The sequence below is a fragment of the Phyllostomus discolor genome, chromosome 2, assembly GCF_004126475.2.
Source record: "Phyllostomus discolor isolate MPI-MPIP mPhyDis1 chromosome 2, mPhyDis1.pri.v3, whole genome shotgun sequence".
Taxonomy (NCBI): domain Eukaryota; kingdom Metazoa; phylum Chordata; class Mammalia; order Chiroptera; family Phyllostomidae; genus Phyllostomus; species Phyllostomus discolor.
This window is the reverse complement of record NC_040904.2, coordinates 121,453,618-121,463,885: the sequence shown is the minus strand read 5'-3', so window position 1 is coordinate 121,463,885 and position 10,268 is coordinate 121,453,618. Positions and strand designations below refer to the sequence as shown.

Genomic DNA, 10,268 nt, shown 5'->3' with positions numbered 1-10,268 from the left:
ACTAGATTAAAACCATATGCTGAAGGCTCTGAGAAGTCCCACAGTTAAGAAATTTGTTTAATTGTAAACTAAGCATTTTCCATCCACTGTACTAAATGACACACTATCTTTCTATGAAATACCCATTAGAAATTGGGGGAACTTGGTTTAAGAAATGTCACTGTATTGGAAGGAGGGTTGAAATAACAATCAGAAAATTGGGGTTCTAGTTCTTGGTCCTCTGCTCATAAAAATATCTAATGTTTGTATACCATTTCTATCACAGGCAGAATTTTGATACAGCCCTCAAAATTTCAGGACCCTGGTATGCACCCACCTCTTCCTGGTTTTTCAATAAAACACTAATCTACGTGTCAATGGGAAGGGCTTATTGTCCATGTAAGATCCCACACAAGTTGACTTAAAAATAGGGAGATTATCAAAGTGAGTTTTGTCTAATCACATCAGCCCTTGAAATCTGCATCTAGAGGTCAGAGACAGGGAAGTCTGAGACTTTCAAAGAATGAGGTGAATTCAACAAATGGGCATGGCTGTGTTCCAGTAAAACCTTAGTTAAAGAATAAGCTTCAGGAGGAGGAAGATGGCGGTGTGGTAGGAGGGAGTGGATTTCCCTTCCCCCTACACATGGAAGAGAAACTGGCTGATCTGCGGAGGAACAGAGCAAGGGGCCAACAATATCACAACATTTATGAAAATAGGACATCAAAAATTATAGTGGACATTGAGAAACCAGACAGTAAGGAGACTGCTTCAGGATAAGAAGGGCCCAGGAATCAGCTCGGGGACCAGGGAGGTTGCAGGTCCCAGGATGCTTCCCCGTCTGCCAGAGGGCACTCAGGAGAGAGCTAGGTCAACGGATCCCTTCCTGGCCAAAAAAGGATTGAGCAGCACCAGGGGAGGCCTTGTTGCTTGAAGGCACAGAGAGGGGAGTGAGGGCTGAGAGACAATCACACAGAGGCTGCGAGCACCCATGCCTAGCCCTGGGAAGCGTGAGTGTCCCAGACTGCACAACCAAGGGCGGCCTGGCTGTGCACCCACACCCCCAACCCAGAGATAGTGTGATTTTGTGGAAGACCCAGACCCCACAACCCTGAACACGGAAAGGGCACGGGCACTTGCAGGAACCTGGAGCCCACAGCAGTGAACTCAGGAAACCACGAGCCCCCTCAAGATCCCCGGAGCTTACACTATGAAGTGAGTGCTCTCTGGGGAACCCCGGGGCTTACACTATGAACCCGGAAAAGATGCAAGAGGGCGCTTTGCGGGATCCCAGAGGTCCCTGGAGGTGAGCTCTAGTGAAGGTGCGTGGGAGTGTTCAGACCCACACCCAGGGCCCTGTGGAGAGGCACCAAGGCACCGGATAGGCTCTGGGGAGAGTGCGCTGCTAGCCCTGGGGACAGTAGAGCGAGACTGAATTCTGATTTGGAAGGGTGAAAAGCATTCCAATTGCCCCTCAGCCTGCTGAAGCCAGCAAGACCAGAAAAACTGGTTTGGCCAGTTAGAAACCAACAAGAGGGTTGTTTTTTTTTTTGTCATTTTGTTTTATTTTGTTTTGTTTTATGTTGTTTGATTGTTTGATTTTATCTTTTTTTTAAGTAACATTTTATTTTTAATCATTATTTTTATATCTCTCAATTCCTTATCTTTCTCTTCCTTTCATCCTAGTGCTATTCCTTCCTCTCCAAATTTATCTCTCCTTCATTCCATCTTCTGTTTTTTTTTCCTTTTTTTTTTGAACCTGCAAGTTACTGCAAATTTGTATAATATTTTTTCATTATTCTTATATTTTTAATTTTAATAGTATTTTGGTATTCCTCTTATTTCTGTGTAGTCTTTGCTTGGCTGGTTATACTGTATCATTTGATAGGTTTCTCCTGTTATCTCATTCATAGTGTATTGCTAATTTACTGTTCTTCATTTGTGTTCCACTAGTACACTACTCAAGGTTCTATACTCCCTATTCTTGTTATCTAGATCCCATAGATTCTGCCCTATGATTGTTGCTCTAATATTACTGTAAATAAGACCCATTCCATACAATTGCAAATACTATACAACACCCCTCTGTGATTTCAGCCCACTTCACAATTTCCTGAACTCTATTATTCTGGTGGTTAACTCTATTCTTCTGGTGGTTAACTCTATTCTCTTACACATTACTCCTATTTACTATTCTTTACTCCCACCCTACCTCAGAATATGACCTCCCACAGCCTCACTGCTTTCTGTATCCAACTCACAATACTTTCCTCCCAAATAAGAGTCTTATCTTCTTCCCATCCTTTCTAAAATGTGGCTAGTGGGATGGAAGATCATAGTTAACACTATACATAGCCAGAAGATCTCCCATCTCTTCTCTACTGCCTGCTACTGGAAATATCATAGAATACTGTCTTGCTGTCTTAAACCATTTTACCTTACTCTTTCAATGATCAGAAAAAAGAGTAGGGGGAAGCTGTGAACACCAGGATACCGGAAGGAGACTGCACCACTGAATCTCACAGGTATTCTACCACAGGAGTTCACACCATAGTCACAGGGAACCAGAACAGATCAATTTAAGAAACAGAGGCTAACAAGAAAAGTCTCATGAACAATGAGAAGACGAAGAAACAATCCCTAAATGAAAGGAAAGGAGGAAGCCTCAGAAAGAGTGCTAAATGAAATAGAGGCAAAAACTATCAGGTATTGAGTTCAAAACAATGATGAGCAGGAAGCTCAATGAACTCACAATGAGCTACCAGAAACTACAGGGAAGCTACAACAATCTCACTACAAACTATATCAACATGAAAAAGGAAGTAGAAACTATCAACAAGGGCCAAAAGGAAATGGAGAATACAATTTCTGAACTGAAGAACACAGCAGAAGGAATGAAAAGCAGGATCAATGAAGCAGAAAACCAGATTAGCAAATTGGAGGACAAAGTAGAAAAAAACACCCAGAAAGAGCAAGAAAAGGAAAAGAGGCTCAGAAAGAATGAAGAAGGATAAGAGAAATGCAAGATAGTATGAAATGTAATAATATCTGTATAATAGAGATACCAGAAGGAAAAGAAGAAGAAGAGCAAGGGATAGAAAACCTATTTGAAAAAGTAATGATGGAAAACTTCCCAACTTTGATGAGAGAAAACGTCACACAAATCCAGGAAACACAGTCCCAATCAAGAGGAACACAAAGAGGCCCACCTCAAGACACATCATAATTAAAATGGCAAAATTTCAAGGCAAAGAGAGAATCTTAAAGGCAGCAAGGGAGAAACAGGAAGTAACATACAAGGGAACCCCAATAAGGTTAGCAGCTGACTTCTCAATGGAAACACCCCAGGCCAGAAGAGAATGGCAAGAAATATTTCAAGTAATGAGAACTAGAGGTCTGCAACCAAGGCCACTTTACCCAGTGAGGCTCTCAATCAAGATAGAAGGCCAAATAAGAAGCTTCCCAGACAAAAGAAGTCTAAAAGAATATACCTCCACCAAACCTGACTTGTGCCCACCTGCCTGCAGTGAGCACAGAATGCTGTGGATGGCTTGTCGAAGCATGGGAAAAACATACAAAGAGACAACCAGGTCTTTTTGGGGGAATTGAGACAGAATGGCCACTCCTCACATCGGGAGCACCTCGTGTCCATACCCAAGCAGATTTTTTTTACAAAACAGACTTAGTTTGTGGATTCACAGTCTGGCAGAAAATATCAAAAGATGTAAACAACTTACAAACGTGGGGACAGGACTCCTGCTGAGATTCCAGGCAAGGTCTGTGGTCTTTAACATATGAAAGAGGTACAGGTTCCAAAAGTTTCCTGCCTGTGCTTTTAAATTCCAAGATAATAACATCCTCCAGCAAACAGGTCTCACAGGATCTTGCATATTCTATGTCCCAGGCCTGATTACCCCGGGAGTCCACTGTTTCTGGTCTGGGCTATTTCGCCCCTGCAGTCCTGAGAAGGGCAGGAGACAGAGGCAGCCAGGAGACTTGGATTTCTCACATCTAAGAACAAAGACTCAGGCTTTGACAAAGCCAAAGGGGGAGGGGTTGATTTCCATAACCCCTTCATTTCCACAGCCCTATGAGTTTCTTCCCAGAAGCCTTCACGTGATCATGCCTGTCTTAGGTGTTTCCCTCTGTGGGAAATCTTACCCGTCATTAGCTAACTGATCAAGCTAGGAGGTTTCGGCACAGAACAGGCAGCATTCATGCCAGGGAAATAAGTTTTTGTCTCTTTAGTGGCTCCTGGTCTGGGGGTCTTTCACTCAGCCGAAGTCATGGGGGGTTACAGCTTCCTGAGACCAGGCAGGGTGGTCTCCAACACAAACCAACTCTGCAAGAGATGCTAAAGGGACTGATTTAAGGAAAGGAAGGAACGGAGAGAGAGGGAGAGTGGAACACACATACATAAATGGCAATGAACAAGGACCTATCAATAATAACCTTAAACGTAAATGGATTAAATGCTCCAATGAAAAGACAAAGAATAGCTGAATGGATAAGAAAACATGACCCACACATAGGCTGCCTACAAGAGACACACCTCAGGATAAAAGACCTACACAGACTGAAAGTGAAGGGCTGGAAGTAAATATTACAAGTAAACAGACAGAAAAAAAAAGGCCAGGGTAGCAATACTCATATTACAAAAAATAGACTTCCAAAAAAGGGCCATAAAGAGAGACCCAGAAGGTCACTTCATAATACTCAAGGGAAAAATCCACCAAGAAGACATAAACATTGTAAATATATATACACCCAACATAGGAGCACCCAAATACATAAAGAAAATCTTAGAGGACTTCAAGAAAGATATTGACAGCAACACAATTATAATGGGGGATTTTAACACCCCACTGTCAAAAATGGACAGATCTTCCAAACAAAATATCAACAAAGATATTGTGGCATTGAACAATACCCTAGATGAAATGGACTTTACTGATATATACAGAGTCCTCCATCCCAATGAAGCTAAATATACATTCTTTACAAATGTACATGGAACATTTTTAAAGATAGACCACATAATAGGAAACAAAACCAGCCTCAAGAATTTCAAAAAAAATTGAAATCATACCAAGCATTTTCTCAGATCACAAGGGACTGAAACTAGAAACCAACCCCAAGGAGAAAAACCCAAACACTCAAAATCATGGAGATTAAATAGCATGCTATTAAATAATGAATGGGTCAAGAATGAAATTAGGGAAGAAATCAAAAAGTTTCTGGAAACAAATGAAAATGAACTCAGAACAACCCAAAACCTATGGAACATAGCAAAAGCAGTTCTGAGAAGGAAGTTCATAGTGATACAGGCATACGTTAAAAAGATAGAAACATTTCAAACAAACAACCTAACCCTACATCTATAAGAACTTGAGGAACAACAACAAAGACAGCCCAGAGCAAGTAGAAGGAGGGAAATAACCAAGATCAGAGCAGAATTAAATGACATAGAAACTAAAAGCACAATTCTAAGGATCAATGAATCCAAGGGCTGGTTCTTTGAAAAGATAAACAAAATCAACAAGCCTTTAAGCGGACTCATCAAGAAAAAAAGAGAAAAGATCCAAACAAACACAATCAGAAATGAAAGAGGAGAGATTACAACAGATACCACAGATATATAAAGGATTGTAAGAAATTACTAGGAAGAACTGTATGCCAAGAAATTTGAAAACATAGGTGAAATGGACAACTTTCCAGAAAAATATAATCTTCCAAAACTCAAAGAAAAAGAAGCAGAAAACCTGAACAGACCAATAACAGCTAAAGAAATTGAAGCAGTAATCAAAAAACTCCCAACACACAAAAGCCCTGGACCAGATGGTTTCACAGGAGAATTCTACAAAGCATTTAAGGACGAGCTAAGTCCTATCCTTCAGAGACTATTCCAAAAAATCCAAAAAGAGGGAAGACTCCAAAACTTGTTTTATGAGGCGAACATCATCCTAATTCCAAAACCAGATAAAGACAGAAGAAAGAAAACTTCAGGCTAGCAATAATTAATTATTATTAATTAGCATTCATATAGTTTAATATTATCAAATTGTTACAGAACAGACAGGGGGAAATTATGGGCCCACCCGGGGATGCCAAAAACTGTTACAGAATACACATGGGGCCAAAAGGGGTTACTATACTATTACCGAAAGGAGCCCCCAGGTTCGTTATATCTGCTGTCCTAGAAAAGACATCTCTCAATGCCAGAGATTTGTGAAAAGGAAAGGAAATGTTTATTTAAAGCTATACAGACTTAAAGTAGTTCCCTAATGTCTTCATTAAAATATCAAAGTCCTTTTGGATACCCACAGATGCCCACAGTGCTTCCTTCTCCCCCTGCCCTAATTTGGGATACCGTATCTCAGGAAAAGAAGTAGACGTCCATGACACGGGCACCATCAGCTGTGTCTCTGTCCAAGCAGGATCTCTAATTAATCCAAAGCCATGTGGCACCTTCTCATGGCCTACTGGCAAGAGTTCTTTGTACCTATTTTCCAGGCAAAGCCTCTACTGCTTCCCAGGCCACACAGCCAAAGGGAGCACCCCAAAGCCACATGGTCCTCTTCTGTCAAAGCTGCAGGGGTCCCCACCCTGGCCAAAACTGCATGGTACTTCTTGGCAAAGCTTTGGGGAAGGGGGTGTCACCACTCTGCCAAAGCCGAGTGGTGGTTCTCTGCTAAAGCTGCATGGTGATTCTCTATACCCAAGCTTCTGAGGTCTTCACTCTGGTGAAACCATGTGGATTCCTCCTTACATGGCTGTGGGGATCCCCACTCTGGCAAAATCATATGGTTCTCTTTCCTCCATTGCCACAGTCTCATGGTCCTCTCTGCAATGGCTTCAGTGTCTGGGTTCAAATACCCCTGCCAATCTTCCTCTACAGCCCCATTTCTGACTCCTCCCACAATCAGCTACACTTGCCAGCACTCTCATATCCTTCCAGCTTTACTGGGCTGCCATCATGAGTATGGGCAGGTTTGGCCCCATGTCATGGAGCCAATCTTCTCCAAGCTCTCATGCGGGCTCTGTAACTTGGGGGACCTGCCCCTCAGCTACATCTTGGATGGAAGTAACTTCCATCCCCCTGGCTCAGAGCATGGCCACAGCTGTTTAGCATATCTATGAAACCAGTTAAAGATTATAGATGTGTTAAATGACCATGCCAGAGGTTAGGTGCAAAGCTGTTGCTGTACAAAACAGCTTTGCATGTTCCTGCTCCATGTGTCCCTTCCCCCAACTTACACCTGTAGGGGGAAGGGGTGAGGACATTCTAATATTTCCTGGACAACTTGAGTTCTGGGCCCCATTCCAAATCCCTATTTGGGGCCCCCATTTTGGCTGCATCCTGTTACAAAATGACCGAACAATAATTTATTTGTAACTTTAATACCTCTCCTGATAGAAGGTAGGTGCTAGAGCAAAATAGAAATAAGGAGAGAATGATTAGAAGAACATATTAATGATATGAGTAATTTGAGTTACTCAGAGTATGGATCTGAATGCTGAACTAAAACCATGGGCTGAAAAAGACAAATAAAAAAACTGGGCTGATAATGGAGCAGGCTATTCTCCTTCCATCGCATTCCCTCACCTGTTATGCATGAACTATCCCTTCAGAGGGAAGCCTGGAACTGCTTTGTTTCCATGTAACGATTTTACAATACTCAACTGTTCTGAAATCTTTGCAAGGTGTTACATGCTATTCCAAAGATTTGTAAGTGCTATGAACTGAATGTTTGTGCCCCTCCAAAATTCCTATGTTGAAGGCCTAATCCCCAATGTGATGATATTTGAAGAGGTGTCCTTTGGGAGATAATTAGGTTTAGATGAGGTGCTGAGGTGGGATTCTCATGATGAGATTAGATCCCTCATAAAATGAGACCAGAAAGCTTCCCTCCTTCAATCCCCATAGGAAGATGTGGTAAGAAAATAACCATCTGTCAATCAGAGGGCCCAAACCAGACACCAAGTCTACTGGTACCTTGATCTTGGACTTCCCAGCTTCCAGAACAGTGAAAAATAAATGTCTGTTGTTTAAACCATTCTGTCTGTGGTATTTTAATGGCCCAAATTGACTAAGACAATAAGGAAATTGAATGTTTGTATTTAGAAATACATATCTCATAAAGAACCTGATTTAAATAATAATTTGCTTTCGAGGGGAAGCCATTAACTGAATCTGTAATGTTGTTTAAATATCAAATATTTTTAAATGTAAAAGCATGTTTGAAACTGTTGCAATATTGTTTTTTCTAAACGAAACAGAAAAAATAAGGCACTAGTCTATGAAACAGGAGCCCAGCATTCAGTCCTCTGCTCTGTTGTATGGATCCGACCACATCATTTACGTCTCCAGCCCTCAATTTCTTTATTTGTAAAAGGAAATGGTAGGAAAAGTTTTGGTAAAAACATTATACAAAATTTCCTTCCCATTCCTGTACCCACTAAGAAGAATGGAAGGAAGCTCACTAGAGAAGGAAGCACAATATTGAAACTAAGAAAGGCCCTAACCTCAAACTACACACTCTGAAGAACTTCAGCAAAGAACGCCACTTGAAGTAAGCAAACCGAGAAGCCAGGCTCTGATACCAGGTTCCCTTGCTTCTGTACACGTGTGAAGTGTGCAAATGAGACTGAGGAACCTCTAATTCTATTCACTTTAGAGAACTGAAGACTTCAAAGGATGGGTCGGCTTTAGCAAAACCCCTGTTTTGAGTCATTTTTCTGCTGAAGTTCTCCAGGAGGTAAGAGCATGTCCAGAAATTCTATCTAGAATGGATTAGAGGCTTCAAACTAGCTAGAAGAGAAGCCATAATGCTGATTTTGCAAAGCACTTTACATTAGATGAAGGGAATGTCAAAGGTCACTATTGAAGAATTGAGGAGGGAACACTGATGAAATTATTGGGCCAGCAATCCCCAAGTATGCCTTGGTGCTGCCATTGCCAAAAATAATGAGACAGGAAAAGATAGCCCTCAATAAAGGAGAAACTTTTTTTTTTTCTTCTTAGAAACTGCTTGGAGGGTGGTAGTGAGAACACAGTGAAGCTCCAAGCTCAGAGCAGCTGACAGGTGTGCCATCTTTTCTGTCTCACTTGGTATTCCTAGTGTGACAGAGGAGCAGAGAACTTGGACCACAAAAGCCTAGCACTTAACCGGTCTCATTGTTAACCCCCATCAAATGGCTGGATGGAAGAGTTTTGCAGGTTTTGGCATGGTTCAACAAAATAATTGTTCCTGGGACTGGCAAAGAGTGAAGCTGGAATTCCAGCCCCATTAGGGTTACCCCTTTGGCAACTGGTGAGCAACAGCAGAGCTGTTTTCCTATTTCTAGCTACAGCCATGGCTGTGTGGTGAATGAAAATGGACACAACCTTCTTTCTGTGTGGAGACCTCTGGACACCCAGCTGAAATTGTTTTATGCCTGAAGATACCACAGCTCTGGCTGAAACCAAGATGAAGACCCACTACAGTTGTCAAATGAGAGCACAGCCTGCTCTCAGTGGCCTACAAGAACATCATCAGGAGCCACAGGTCCACCTGGAGGGTCATCTGGAGCTTCAAGCAGAAAACCAACACCTCCAACAAGGAGTTACATGTGATTAAGAACTCTCTGGAGAAAGTAGAGCCTAAACTGAGACCATTCTGTACCACCATCCTGAGATTTTGGATAACCAATGCAAAGAATCCAGAAAGTTTTATCTGGAAATGGGGGTTACTTCTCGTACCTTTGTTGCATGAGGTGATGATCAAAAACAAACTATAGATCATTTCCATGGAGCTTCCCAAATAGCATTTGCTATAAACATGAAAGAGATGCAACCCACACCCCCAGTCCCCTTTGGGCTGGCTCTTAGCTTTTGTATACTTTATTATGAGATCCTTAACAACCCAGAGCTTGCCTGCACACTGGCTGAAACCATTTTTGATGATGCCACCACAGAACTTTATGCACTGAATGAAGACTCATACAAAGGCAGCACCATTATCCTGCAGCAGCTTATAGAAAACAACATCATGGACATCAGACAACATTTTTCTCTGATGAAAGTGAGGTGCAGAAGGAACAGAAAACTAAATGTATATAGAGTGGCATCCTTTTTTCCTTTGAGAACCCTTTTACATATCTCCATTTTTCATTCCACTTGGATTCTCCACAGCAAAGAAACATATTCACGTGTATGGAATCAACTGTCAGAAATTTCACAATGGATAGACTACATTTCTTAGAGTAAGTGTTGTACTGCAGATAAATCTCATAAACTGCCTCTTCTT

The 10,268-nt window shown here is 41.7% G+C and overlaps 1 pseudogene; it reads left to right on the top strand.

The window, feature by feature from the left end:
- Window positions 1–1,229: 1,229 nt before the first annotated feature.
- Window positions 1,230–10,038, top strand: LOC114514019 (annotated as a pseudogene).
- The last annotated feature ends 230 nt before the right edge of the window (window positions 10,039–10,268 follow it).